Genomic DNA, 14,990 nt, shown 5'->3' with positions numbered 1-14,990 from the left:
ATGATAAAGCCAACAAACCTTTACTCAGAAAGGTTAAAGCACATTCCACCAGAACTATGTCGTGTTCTACAGCCTTATTTGCTGGGGTCACGTTGGATAACATTTGCCGTGCTGCGACATGGAAGAATGTCCACACGTTCACGAAACACTACTGCTTACAATCTGCGTCGCAGGACGATGCAGCAGTGGGAGAAGCGGTTCTTCGACATCTTCATTAATGCTAGATTTCTGAATGTCTCTCAGATTGATTTCTAATGTTTCTAATTGTCAAATTTTGTTCTTAAATATGAAATATGTTAAATGGCTATAATTGTTTCATTTCAGAAGGTTTTTGCATTTATATGTATGTGCATATTTTAGGTGCTCTATAACCTTCCGGATGAGTGGGGGATATGTAGATTGACGTTTTGTCTCCCACCTTCCGCAAACGACATTTTTAGACTTACTGCTTGCTACTCTGATTCAGGCATGTGAATCTATGAAAGATACCCCAATACTGGATAAGAAAACAAGTTACTTACCTGTAACTACAGTTATCCAGTATTGGTATATTTCATAGATTCACATGCACCCACCCTCCTCCCCGGGCAGGACAGTTCTCTAATGGGGATACTTACTCCTCACTTGTGCTAAGAAAATCTGAGGAGAACTGCCTCTGCTGAGAAGGTTCTAGAGGGTGCTGACTTCTGATTGGTTGTAACTATTTTCAGTTCTTTTTACATAAGGAGGTAGATAGGCTACTAAGATTTGGGCCTGTTTGGGCCTTTACTCTTATCAGCCTACTAAAGTTTTTACTTAGGCACTGCTATTGTATATTTGTTACCGTGGGACTCCCACCTCGGCGACGGGGAATGATTCAGGCATGTGAATCTATGAAAGATACCAATACTGGATAACTGTAGTTGCAGGTAAGTAACTTGTTTTCTTATTTGTTGACTTGATTATTTATTTAATAATTGGGTTCCAGTGATTTATGTTGTAAATCTGTGTTGAAGCCGGAACCTACTGTTTTCACATGCTGCACATTATTCTGCCATCTTGTAGTTTTGTTCAGAAGTGTGTCATTATATAAAAGTTTAACCTTGGTGGTCTACTGTAAACTGAATCCGTATTGCTCAACTGTGATGCCACAAAAGGCCCCGATACATGACTTCCATTATAGGCAAATTTTCTCTCTATTTGTGGATTGAGAGGTGTTTTTGTCAGGTGTGGCTTGACCGCACAGCTGCCTGAAGAACTTAAGATTACGGAAAATAGGATGAGGTTAGGGCTTTTGGTGTGGGGCGGTTGAACCGATCTCAGTGGGGGTTGCCAGGCACTGACCAAGAGGAGCATCGTGCTGAAATAAGCACCATTGTTTTAATAACATTTTTTTAAAAAGGGACTGTGAACCACTGTGTAATGGATCATCAATGTCCTCTTTTGTCCGTCCTGTCCTGGCTGGGAGTTAGTAGGTGTCAAGAGGGACGTTTCAAATATCCCACAAATTCCCTCCTACTTCCGATATAAAATCACACGGTGGAGACCAGGCTGTCTACAGCAGGGTTGATTGCATTTTATAAGGGATAATGGAGCATAGCTGCTATATTTCATTTGTTAAGTATGCTTAGAGCAGTCAATTGGATAAACTAAGTATTTTGTATTTGTAGAGCACAACATTAATCCCAAAGGACATCACAGCGCTAGGATAGCATGCAATGCGGTTTAAGAGACAGGGTGTTTGTGTCGTAGGTTGTTTTTAGTTAGTGACTAATTGATTCAGTATCTGGGGAACAGGAAGGTTTTTAGCTTCTTTCTAAAAAGCAGATGGCCGTCTGTCAGGCCTAAGTCAAGTGGGTGGCCATTTCACAGGACGGCAGCTGACTTAGAAAAGGAGCTGTCTCCCATCCTGACTCTGGTGGTGCGTTTGCCTTTTACAAGGACTTGTTGACACGATCTCAAGTTACGTGTAGGGATGTAGAATGCCATTATATCTCATAGGATGTGTGTGCCTATATTATGCAAGGTTCTATGGGCATAGCAGAGGAGCTTGAATTTGGGTCTTTGTCGCACCGGCAGCCAAAGTAGCTCCTTCATTCTGTCGGATGCTGAGCTGTATGTTTTTTTATTACAGATCATTCTGGCAGCTGCGTTTTGGACTACTAGAAGGCGAGAAAAAAGGTAACTGGGCATGCCCACGTAAAGTGTATTTCCGTAGTCCAGTCTATTTCAAGAGGGCCTGGGTGACCATCTTTCTACAATTCAGAGGAATCCAAGGAAAAAGTCTGCGGAAAAGTGTGTGTAGTAATGCTTTTTCCACATAGCGTGCGTACTTGGTCCATCATAGCGCATTATCGAATAGGATGCCCAGATTTTTTGCAACGCGCTTGGGTTCAGGGGCGGTTCCCATCGCTTGGGGCCACTAGCTGCTTTCCCAAATTGAGTGTGCCCCTCGGAAGAGTAAAATCGCTGATTTTCCAGCATTTATTTTAAAGCAGTGATCTGTCATCCAGGTTGCGACTTCAGTGAGGTAGTTAATTAGGTTGCTCTTAGTGTCAGTGTTGGCAAGCCTGTCATCCAGAGGGATCCGTACTTGTGTATCATCTGCATATGAGCAGATGTCAAAGCCCCATTTCCTACTGGTATTTGCTAGGGAAGAGACATATCAATTAAAGAGTGGGGCTTAGGGAGGCGCCCTGTGGGACTCTGTGTTTGATACTTTTTGTATTAGAAGAGTAAGGACCTATTTGAATTTTTTGGGTTCCGTTTTTCAGAAAGGATGTGAACCATGAGAGTTCTTTTGAGTGCAATCCTTTCTCGTGAAGAATGAGGAGTAAGTTGTTGTGAGATACGGTATCGAAAGCCATCGTGAGGTCCAAAAGCATCAATGCTACGGGTCTGCCTTGATCCACTAGGGATCTGATAATGTCAGATACAGCGAGCAACATGGCCTCAGTGCTGTTGTTGGCTCTCAAACCAGTCTGGGAGCGGTCTAGTAGGTTATTGTTTTCGAGGAAAGTAGTGAGTTGTCTATTTACCAATCTCTCCAAGACTTTGGATAGATATGGTAGCTGCGAGATCGGTCGATAGTTTGCTGGGTCATACATTTCTAAGCCTGATTTTTTTTGGTAGAGGAAAGACCACTGTTTCCTTCCATATGGTGGAGAAGGAAGCTAGCTCTAAGGACCGAGTAAAGATTTTGGTGACATAGGGACATAAAGCTGACACTAATCTGGAAAAGATGAAGTGTGGACAGGGATCGAGTGGTGATCCTGCCTTAACCTCGGTCATAGCTTTAGCTACCTGCTATTCTGAGAGGGGGGCCTGAGTGGCCAGATGGACCCGAGCCAGGGGATGAGAAGTCATGGTTTCCCAGTCTATATTATCTTTCTCGGGCTGATTGTTTTTAAGGATGCATAGATTTTGGGCACTTTGTCGGTGAAAAAGTTATCTGAAAGAAACTGGTTAGTGTTGGATTCCTTACCCCAGGCGTCAGACTGGATCCGGAAAGTTTTTGTCAGCAGTACACCTGCGCGCCGGTAGGCGCCGTCTGCGGTTCCACGTCCGATCGCCGGGATGACTTAGTCGGAGTACTTAGACGCCACCTCGCGTGCTGCGTCCGTTCTTCTTTTTTCCGCGCCAGCAAGCACAGATCCAAGAAGAGCAGTACTTCTAGTCATTTGTTTACTAACTTTTTTGATCTGTTTTGGATCTCTTTTCGAGTCGACTTCAACTCCTGGTGCTGTAGGGATGCCTGGCTTCAAGCCGTGCGAAGCCTGTCACCATCTGATGTCGGTGACCGACCCCCACCATCGGTGTCTCTACTGCCTCGGGTCTGACCACGATGACAAGTCGTGTCCCGACTGCCGGACCTTGACCTCGAAAGCTAGGCGGGAGTGGCCCCGTAAGCTTCTTGAGATCCCGTAGTCGGCTCCGCGCCGCTCACGGTGCCGGTCGAGGAGGAAGTCGAGGGAACGGTCTCGGAGCCGCAGTAGTCACCGCTCGTTGAGCCATCACCCCTCGCCTGGCTCCAAGTCCTCCGGTAAGTTGAGGCACTCTAAAAAGAAGTTGAAGAGATGACATTGCTCTTCCGACTCCCCTCACCGCTCGCGCGACGCGGCTGAGGGTTTGGGCGGCTCCGCCAGAGCCGCATGCGTCGCATCTGTCTCCAAACCCTCCGGTCCCTGGCCTGCATGCGACGCCGGAGGAGATACGTGATTTCCTCGTGGCCATGAGTACTCACTTCCCTCCGTCGAGGCCTGTTGGTGCGCCTTCGGGCCCTGCGGACCCGACTAGGAGTCCTAGCGGGCCGGCGGCTTCGGCCCCGGCGCCATCGGGTGCTACGGCTCTGGCGCCGTCGTCGACTTTGGTCCCGACACCGCAGGGCCCCGAGGGATCCAGGCCTGAATCCCGAACGACGCCAGTTGACCTCACGACTCCTCCGCTGGTGCCGACCCTGATGGTGTCGCTCCCGGCGCAGTCTTCGGACAACACCATCCCCAGTTTCAGTCCGGCGTCGGAACGGTGCCGCTCGGCGCCGTCTCCAGCGTCGGTGGGTGAGCAATTCACCTATGACCCGGCTCTGTTATTTCTGCCTTTTTATCAGGACACGGATGAAGAGAATGACTGGGAGGGGTCTGAGGACCCTCTGGCACAGCAGTGCCAGTTAAGTCAGGACTGGGCAGATGAGTTGGGGGGAGGCCAGTGGTCTGGACACATCGCCTGACACTGGATTCATCTCTCCTCCCTCCGTGGCTACGGAGGAGGGTGCCATTTATGGTGTGGTGTTGCGCAGGACAGCCAAGGCCTTGGCTCTTGAGATCCCTGCTGCGGCCGTGAGGACTAATCTCCTCACCGAGGTTCTTCAGCAGCCAGTAAACTCTTCGGAGCCTCTGCTGCATTTTAATGAAGCCCTCACAGACGTTCTGATGGGCACTTGGTCCAAGCCCTCCACAGTGCCCCCTGTGGATCGGAACGTGGCCTGACGCCACCGCTTGGCTCCGGGCGACCCCCACTTTCTGTCCGTTACCCCACCCCTGAGAGCCTGGTGATCCAGGACTCTACATCCCAGTCCGCATTCCCGACTGCTCCTCCAGAACGGGAATCCAAAAGGTTTGATCATTTTGGGAAGAAACTGTTCTCCTCATTGAGTTTGGGGTTGCGGTCTATCAACACCGCTTGCCTTTTGGGTGGTTACACCCACACTTTGTGGGACACTGTTGCGTACGTGCTGCCCCAGTGTCCGGAGGAGGCCCAGGCACGTCTCGCCCAGGCACTTGCCGCACGCTCCTCCATCAGATGTGGACTTGGTACCACAGACTCGCTGGGCAGAGCGATTTCCACAACGGTGGCGATCCGTCGCCATGCCTGGCTGAGGTCCGCCAATTTTTCAGGGGATGTCCAGGCCACGCTCTTGGACATGCCCTTTGATGGCCGTCGCCTTTTTGGCGACAAAGCAGACAGTGCGTTTGAGCGTTTCAAGTACTTGGCCCAACGCCAGCAGACTTCTGCTTTTCGCCCCTTTCGTGGCCAAGGAAGGGGTGCCCCCACGCGTTCGTACAGCCACAGGCTGCAGAACCAGCATCAATGCGGACGTGGTAACCGCCGTGGCGGTGCCAAGGGAAAACGGCAAGGTCAGTCCATATCCACTCCTGCAGCATCTGCCTCAAAGCCTTTCTAGTCCGAGCTTTCAGGCCCATTCGACGCCAGTGGGGGGGCAGGGTCTGCCATCACCTTTTCCCCTGGCGCTCCATCACGTTGGACAGGTGGGTGCTGCAAATCGTCCGAAGGAGCTACTCCCTCCCCTTCAAGGCGACCCCTCCAGCCATGCCACCGCAGTACCACCGCATGTCGGGGGAAATCACTTGCAACTTCTGCAGGAGGAAGTTATGGCCCTCTTGGCCAAGGGGGGCATCGAGCTCGTTCCAGGGCCAGAAGTAGGACGTGGTTGCTACTCCCACTACTTTCTGGGACCCAAGAAGGGCAAAGGGGGCCTAAGCCCTATCTTGGACATCCGGAGAGTCAACGGCTTCCTCCGGAAGGAGAAGTTCAAGGTGCTGACTTTGTGTCGTTACTTCCCTAGACCCCAGAGACTGGATGTTAGCGTTGGACTTGCAGAACACATATTTCCACATTCCCGTCCTACCGGCGCTACTTGCGGTTCACTGTAGGCCACGAGCACCTTCAGTTTACCGTTCTCCCCTTCGGCCTTACCAGTGCCCCTGGGGTGTTCACGAAAGTGATGGCAGTGGTCGCAGCTCATCTGTGCAGATCAGGGGTTTCAGTCTTCCCCTATCTTAACGACTAGTTGTTAAAGGTGGGCTCGCCCCAGACAGTCGTCTCCCATCTCCTGATTACGGCCGACCTCCTGCACTTGGGTTCTCCATCAATGTGCCGAAGTCACACCTGTGCCCCTCTCAGAAGCTCCTTTTCATAGTAGCGGTTCAGGACTCGGCGCAGTTTCGGATTTATCCTCCCGAACAGCGGGTTCGTGATTTTCCGGCTCTGATTCCGATCTTTCAGCCTTTATCCCGAGTTTCGGTCAGGTTGATGCTGTGGCTCCTGGGGCTGATGGCCTCCTGCATTCTACCGGTGCATCACGCCAGGTGGCGGATGCGAGCTCTGCAGTGGGACCTGAAGTTTCAGTGTTATGTTATAATAAATGGGTCAACCCACTAGTACTGGGACCTGGGTAATCAATGATATATGAGAAGGGGTCCCAGTTGGAACAACATAAGATAAACAAATCAGCAAAATTAACCTCATAAACATAGACTTCAAAGAATGTTATTTAATATACATCCTTTCTTGTAAATTAATTACCATATCTTTTCGCAGTATTACAATTCAAAACATTTCACGATAAGCCCAGAAGAGAAGGGGGGTGGGGGGGAGGTGAAGAAAGGAAAAATGTGCAGCATAGATTTAAATTAGTCGTAAAGGAGTAACATAATATGTGGTCTCATCAATATTTGAACATATAGTACCACACTGGATCTATATACATCATCATATATCAACTCATAGGTTGAGCAAATCCTATCCTGTTGATGTCTGGCACAGTCCACAAGTGATCAGTTTGCCCACAGGTAAGAAAGAAAAAACAGTATGTCGACGTTTCGACCCCAATTTCGCAGGCGACGTTATTGCCCTACAGCGGGGTCTTCCTCAGGACGGGTGGTGGTGGGGTGTGGGAGTACAAAAGGGGGCACCTACAAAAGGAAAAACTAAATTAGGATTGGTATATTCTTACAAGAATAGCTGAAGGCTAATTAAAGCCATGCCTAGTTACCTACACGAAGCGCGGTGAATCTAGCGGCTCCGTCTGAAACTGATGTTGGGCCACGGGCTCCTATTGCCAAGAGAGCGTAATCCTAAAAATAAATTAGGCATTTATAAGACAGTGGACCGTACTCGACTATAATCCACGTCATATCATATTTAATATCAGCACACGTGTACAGTTCAGTAAAACATCATACACTACCCAGCCGGGTTAAAAACATAAGTTACCAAATCAAACGACGGAGAACCAAACAAAACAGCCAACCACAGGGCTAGCCCCCACCATTCAAGTCAAATCTTACTCCACAGAAGAGCGTGTGGCACTAGTCTAAGGCTCACCTATTCACGCAGCCGCGATCCTAGGTGCTGATTATGCATGGAAACGCTTCTATTCGTGACAGAAAACTCATATCTGCAATTAACAAGAAAGTGCAATTCAGAACATAATTAACATGTCGTCATTGCATTTTAACCCACTACTTTATCTGTTTACTCACCATATATGAGGGTGAAACAAAAGAAATCAAACACAATTTGCTGGCAGTGGCTTCTTGCTTCCAAAACGCCAATCGGGAAAAATGCCTTTACAAAAGACCTCCTAGGTTCGTTTGTATGTCTAGGGATTGGAATAAACAGGAGGCGTGTGTTACCAAACACATTTAGCGATCACCGCATCACTAAAAAGGGGCACGATTAAGGTATGGCCCAATCTTACCCGGAACTCGAAGAAAGCGGGAAACCTCCTCGCTGTGCATCCGTACCATTTAATTTAATGGCTTGCCGCGAGCCATGGAGCGGGATGCCTGGTATCTCTTAGACAAACCCTTTCAAAGTTCACTCGGGTTTCTAAGGAAAAAATAAATAAACAGGCGGTGCGCGTTAGCGTCTACACTCACAGTCTCCTATCTAGACCGCACACGCCAGTTCCGGGTGGACGATCAGCTCTTTGTTGGTTACGTGGGCGCTAAGAAGGGACGGGCGGTGCACAGACCATCTCTCGGTGGGTCATTTTGTGCATCAAAGTCTGTTATTCCGTGGCGGGAAAGGACCCTCCTGTGGGGCTGCGCGCCCACTCCACTCTGGCCACGGCGGATACTACTGCCCTGGGTAGGGGAGTCCCCTTGGAGGACATCTGTCAGGCGGCTACGTGGGCTTCACTGCACACGTTTGCTAAGCACTTCTGCCTGGACAGCCAAGTCCAGAGAGATGGCTTTTTCGTCCGTTCCGTTCTCCAGGACTTTCTGGTGTGATCTTGGTTCGCAGACCCACCACCGGGGTTGGTATTGCTGGGGTATCTATTCGAAGGTAAGGAATCTAACACTATCCTGTTTCTTTCAGATGCACAAGTTACTTTCCTTCGGTATAGATATATCTGTAAGAAACTGTAGTTAGTGTTAGATTCCTTACCGCCCCACCCATCCTCCCCATTCTGCGCACCGATATCTAGGGTTAAAGTATCTCCCTTTGAGGGCCCTAGTTTCATGGCACCTGTGTCGGTTTCTTACATGGCTCTGCGTTCCTGGCGTGGCAAACTATGTACAGAGCTGACGTCAGCGCACGAGGGCGGTGTCTAAGTACTCCGTCATCCCGGCGATCACGACGACCGGCGCGGAGCCGCAGACTATGCCTACCGATGCGCAGAGGTACTGCTGGCAAACTTTCCGCATCCAGTCTGACGCCTGGATATATTCTAAGGTAAGGAATCTGACACTAACTACTGTTTCTTACAGATATATCGTTACCGTAGGTAAGTAACTTGTGCGTTAAGTAGCTCACAGTTGTCCATTGTAGGTGCCATGGTTTGAGACCGTGTCAGACTGGTGGGTTGTAGAAGTCACAAAATACTTTATAAAGTTCTTTGGATGATTTGCCATTGTCTTCAATCCTTTCTGTATAATAGTTTTTCTTTGCATTTTTAAGGCACAATGATAACTTTTAAGCTCGGTTAGGAAGCTCTGTCTGCCCTTGCTATACTTTGTTAGTCTCCGTTTGTGGTCCTGGGTTCTACACTTGTAGTGTAGTTCCTATTATCCCAATAGGCTCTGCGCATTGGAATAATATCTTCAATAGTATAGACCTAGGGCAGAGGTTAACTAGGTCTTCTACCGACGATATTAGACTTAAAGTTTTGTGTTTGTGCCAGCTAGCTCAGAGTTCACTAGAAACTTTCTCGAATAGGCAAGGAGGATTTTAACCTCCCTGGATAGACAAGAAGGGATTTAGTTTCTGACAACCATAGAACATGACAACTTTGCTCTCCCCTAATCAAGAGTGTATCTCTAGAGTCGTGTGAAAACAAAAGACAACTTATTTTACTCAGTCAGTTCAGTGCATTCTTAGTTTCACCAGATTGTAGAGAAAAGGAAGAGACGGGCGTGTTCAATAAAAGATGTTATTTATTGATCAGTCTCTTTTCTCATACAAGAGAAATGAATCGCTATTTTTGCAATACTTGTAGTTAAGTAAAGTGCATACAGTAAAGACAGAATTATAAAATAATACTGTAAAAGCATTGATATGGTTTCTGAGCCATATGATACTTTAAAATGGATAAAATATATACATACATATATAAATTTGACTAATCGTACTCAACTGGTGCTTCTAACCACGCCTACCCCAGTGTACCTGACCTAAGCCTAATACGTGGGCGGGAGTAGATAAGTAGCAGTTTAAGTTAAGTTTGTTTGCCAAGGGACTGATTCGAGAATTCTCTGCAAGGGGTTATTCAGTTCTGTACCTGAGATCTAGAATGATGGAGGGCTGGTATCTCTTATCCCGGGTCTTGATATTCCAGCTGCCTGCGAGGGCTGCTTGGAAGCGCCGGAGCTGGATTTCTCAGCAGGAGAAAGGCAGCGTCTCGTTCTCAGCGCGTCAGGAAGGCGGGGCAGCGCCTGTGGGCTTCGCTCTCTGCTGGGCTCCTCAGCACGTCTCGCTGCTCCGATCTCGTCACCACCGCATTTGTTTGCTTAAGGCAATGTCGGTAATATTTATACCTGAAAGGTGCCGAGATTGACGTAAGGATGGACATACATACGTCAATAAGGATGTCATATGAACGGGCTCGTTCGCACATTCTTTTGCTGAAGTTCTCGGTGAAATCAAAACAATGGTTATGGGAATTTCCCAGGTCGCTGTAGGTTTGATTTGTTTTGAGAACTCCGTATGCCTTATCAGGGGCTGGAGGAATATCGCTTGTCTAATTAGATGGCATGCGTTATGACCTAATCAGATAACGCGCTTCTGTGCTGTGGTGTGGCTTAATCAGATAACGATTTTTGCACCGTTAGATGGCTGCTAGTTAATTATTAACCAGACCAGGGTCAGGAATAGGGGAATCGATACAGTACCTATAGGAATACATCACACCCACTCCACGTAGACTATGTCCATATTTACAAATCTAGGCATAGTGAAACCAGTAGCGTTTGTGTATATCGTACCACCCCAAAATACATTCATATGTATCCTGAAAATTTTGAAACATAATCACATGTACTATCACGTGTACTATATGCACAAGCAGTCTAATAATGCTAAACATATAACGCACATTTCTAAATTCAGCATGAATAAATGCGAAAACCACACATTAAATCGCTCTAAATACAGAAAAAAAGTGCGAGACCATTTCATCACAATCATAAAGTTATGTATAATAGTGCTAGAGGATAGCGAATGTCTCGTGACTACCTAAAATAGAAATTTAGTTCTCTAAGAATAATGTCTACTTTAAGCAGAAGATAAGTGTCCCAAAAATCGTAAATATTTTTGAATTGGGGAAAAAAGGTTCTTGCAGTCTGAAAAACTGCTAAGAAAATCTTTTCATATCGCTTTTTAAATGTTGAAGGCCAAATTCAGGATGTAGGGAACTCCGAGTTCTAGTTTGCTCAAAGTTATTCCTGCTGCTCTGGTGAAAACATCATATCATTTAGACTGTTGAAAAAACTGTCAACAGCTTCTTGCGTAAGTTCCACTAATTCTGAAAAGGTTGTTACCATGCATTCATGAGCCTGAGCATGATTGCCTCCATTGATGTTTTGATCAGCATAGCTGACTGAAGGTCGTACCTGATCGATGCTGCTTTCATCTTGTACTTCACTACCCCTCAATCGTAGTGGTGAAGTCTCCACGAATGCCGTCATCAGGATTGGTAGCCGCTGGGGACAGCACAATGCATGAGCCGTTACCGGACCCAACAAGGTATCTGCGTCCATTGGCACATCCGATTGTAGTGCCAGACAGGTGTCCAACACGCATTCTTCGCCGCATAGCAAGCACCTTAATACAGGCATAACACAACTTTGCCACATTGGTCTAAATGAAAGAGACCAAGTCATGTTCAGGTCTCTAAGCCGGGATAGTCCAAGGATTTTAGTTACCCGGTAGCCAATGGCTAGGATCATTTCTTCCCTTGTCGCAGGTGTTTTGTCTGTGACATGGTTTGCCATAGCGAAATAACAGGATCAAAAATAGAATACCCGCTACTAGTCCCAAAAGGAGTGGAAGTCCGCCAAAAATGGAATGGACAAAGTCTGGAAAAATACCCAGGATGGCTTTGAATGGAGTTAAAGCACCCGAAAACACTGCTTTAAATACACTGGAGACACCAGTGGTATCAGAAATATTTAAGATTTCGTTCAGTATTTCTGCGAAATGTATGGGGGAATTAGTTGATAATAATGAATGAATCTCTTCTGTTGTCCTTGCAACTTGGAGATCATACGTTTCTTTTGATGACGTGAGCCTGGTCGGCGTCTGTAGGAGCACAGTCTTCATTCTGCTTAAAGTATCTATTCGAATAGAAGCAATTTTCAAATCGGGCCATAACCTTGCCTCCCTGTCTGTAGAATCGTTCGGGAACAAAACTCGTTCACAGCACATGACCTTCCTAGTCACGGTTATGAGATAAGGTTTTCCGGGCAGCAAACTACAACATCTGCGATCTACTATTAGAATGTAACTCCCGTTCGAGAGTCTCCTAAAGAATGGTTCTATTCGTGTTGCAGGTGTGCCTAGCTGATAACATGAAAGGTTATTTGAAGTCCCTTCACAGGCTCCATGCAAGCTAATACCCTGACACAGAAGTGTACCACTTAGTGATCTTGCACAATTATTGCCACTGAGAAACACTTTCTGGCCTTTATTACTGACACATTCGTGTGTATAGGGCAAGTTCCATATTGACTTAATGTATCCTTTACCCAACCTTTCATACTGGCCTGCCTGTATATATTTTTGGCAGAATTGAAACTGGAAAGTAGTTATCGGAATATTTATTATTCCATGTATTATCCATTCAATGACAGGTCGTTCTGACATTGTCAATGGTAATCTCTCAAGTTTTTCAATGCTCAGAATTGTATAGTCAGCACCCTTTTGTGCCAAACTGATTTGTTTATCAGTGAGGTTAAAGATATTAAATAATGACGTTGTGTTGATTAAACGCCAAGGCACATAGCCAGAACGCAGATTTTGTAACGTCCAGCCAAGCTGTACAATAGAACGCAATTGGGACTGACCGTGTTGTAACATCAGTAAGTCTTGCGATATTATATCGATTGCTGAAGACACAATACTGTCCAGTGAATATATTCTGGAAGACAGAGTCATTAACCCATTGTCCACCACAGAAAGTGATTTTTCCAAATTAATACGGTCAATTTCCCGTATTTTTTCTGCTGTCTCAATTTGAGTTACTTTCCAAACTTCGTTATAAGCTGCATATATAGAGGCCGCTATGAAACGTTTTTGACGCTGTTTGCGTGGTCCCAATATGAAATCACGCAAGTCAGCACCATCAGTAAGTAAAGTTAGGTGTTGCTTAATTTCAGCCAGTGTGGACGTTTGTAGCCATTGAAGGCAGAGCTTGCCCACGCTGTAGGTGGTTACTATCCCTGGATGTTGTCTTTGAGAATATCTAGGGTCTGGCCTAGTCAATGTGAACCTCTGTTTTTTGTTCAGGAATCTGTCTTGACAGTTATTTGTATCTGTGGGCCAGATCAACCATTTTTTCCATTCAGGATGTGTCCTGTTTTGGTTTAATATATGGTTTACGTCTATCTCATCATCTATAGAGCTATTACTGTTCACTGTTGGCTTTGGAATAGACGGTTTGTTCAAATCTTTGATTTTTGCTAAGCCAAGACAGGTAGTTTGTTGAATATTGTCATTCAAGAATATAATTTGTTCTGGGATCATGCAGGCTCTAAACAATGATTCTATACCTTGTACTTGCCAATCTCTTGTACCCCAAACAGTTTTTGCTTCAATATTATTGTTCCAGAAATCAAACCCAAATGTATTCATTTGTTCAAAGAATGAATCGGAATATATCAATTTTGTGTTTGTAAGCATGGTCTTCATACCTGTCTTATTTGACAATTTGAAATAAAATGTTTCTGGATTACTTGTGTTAAACCCTGAAAAGTATGAATATTTATCATAAAATGTTTTTGAGCTGTCTTTTGGAGGAGTAGCACAATGTTCCCATTGGTTATAATTTAAAACATTTCTAGGTTGAGCAGATTTATGTAGATAATGGTTACCATAGTGGTTATAGCAGAACATCTGATCATAATTAGACGAACCCTGCAAATAATCATGTTCTGTAAATTTAGCAGACATCACAAGATCAGACATCATATCATTAATGCTTTCAAAGTCCCAATCATCAGCAAATGAGCTCGGTTTTACAAAGTCACTCAATGAGATCTTGAATTGGTGTGGATACTTCAGGATTTCAACCGGACCATAGATTTCATAATCAGTTTTGTCCCATGCTACACCGCCTGGTATAGGATTGGCTGTGAAGTTCACTGAAGAAAGTTCTCTTTTCTCGATGTGTGAAGATGTGTGTGGTTTAAGGACCAAGTTGATTTTCTGGCTTGCTGTGTCCATTTTAGCATATTTTCCTTCAATGAAATGTCCCAAGCATAGTACCATGATGAGCCAAAGAATGAGGATAAATGCACCGAAGGCTACCCAAAACTCAATCCATGGAGAAATCAGATAGGTTTCTTTCAGCTGTTTAAAAAGTTCCTTAGCTTTGTCTTTAAAAGTTTTTGTTGATGGCTGTTTCTTTGCTTCACTCAGGTCTTCAGATGAATCATCGAAGTTGATGAAGTAGCCGGATGCTGTTCTGTCAATTGTTCCAATTGTTTTTGGATTTTGCTTTGTTTCATTAGCAAAGTCTGCAGTTACATCATCATAGGTTGTTGTTTCTTGATGAAAAGTTTTAATTTGGGTTTTAAGAGGTTCAAGTTCCATTGCTTTGTTGCATAGTCCTTGTTGATTCACTGTAGTTTTTCCAAATGTGATCAGTCTTCCAGTTTGAGCCTCTGTATTCGTAGCAAACATTGGTGTTCTGCTACTTCTTGGGAGTCCACTTGGCCTACTGTTTGTTATCGGCCACATGATTGTGGTTTAACCAGGTCGATCGATACAACTCGGTTCTCCTTTTTACCAGCAAGGGGCGGTAGTACTACTGATCTTGTCCCGTTGACAGACAAGACAGGAACTGCTTTTCTGTAAGAAGGCCCAAATTCCTTCTTTACCGCGATCTTCTCTCTGACTAGATCCCCGACTTTTGGAATCCAGACAGGCCTTGCTGGGACAGGTGGTTTCTCTTCAGTGGTTGTTGGCTGTTGTTTCAACTTTATGTTGCTCAGGTCTTTTCTTGTTTCATTTAAGTCCTGTAAAATAGCCAAACGATCTTTGATATCAAA

At 45.7% G+C, this 14,990-nt stretch overlaps 1 long non-coding RNA gene across 1 annotated transcript; it reads right to left on the bottom strand.

Annotated features, from left to right (window-relative positions):
* Positions 1 to 6,898: 6,898 nt before the first annotated feature.
* Positions 6,899 to 8,092, bottom strand: LOC144771514 (uncharacterized). The gene is made up of 5 exons (XR_013599317.1): positions 7,979 to 8,092; positions 7,761 to 7,879; positions 7,603 to 7,675; positions 7,275 to 7,352; positions 6,899 to 7,190 (listed from the first exon to the last, which is right to left on the bottom strand). It is a non-coding gene; the product is annotated as an uncharacterized LOC144771514 (long non-coding RNA).
* Between the last annotated feature and the right edge of the window lie 6,898 nt (positions 8,093 to 14,990).

Source organism: Lissotriton helveticus, chromosome 8 (genome assembly GCF_964261635.1).
Source record: "Lissotriton helveticus chromosome 8, aLisHel1.1, whole genome shotgun sequence".
NCBI lineage: Eukaryota > Metazoa > Chordata > Amphibia > Caudata > Salamandridae > Lissotriton > Lissotriton helveticus.
Note: the sequence above shows the minus strand (reverse complement) of the source record. Positions and strands in the feature narration are given on the sequence as shown.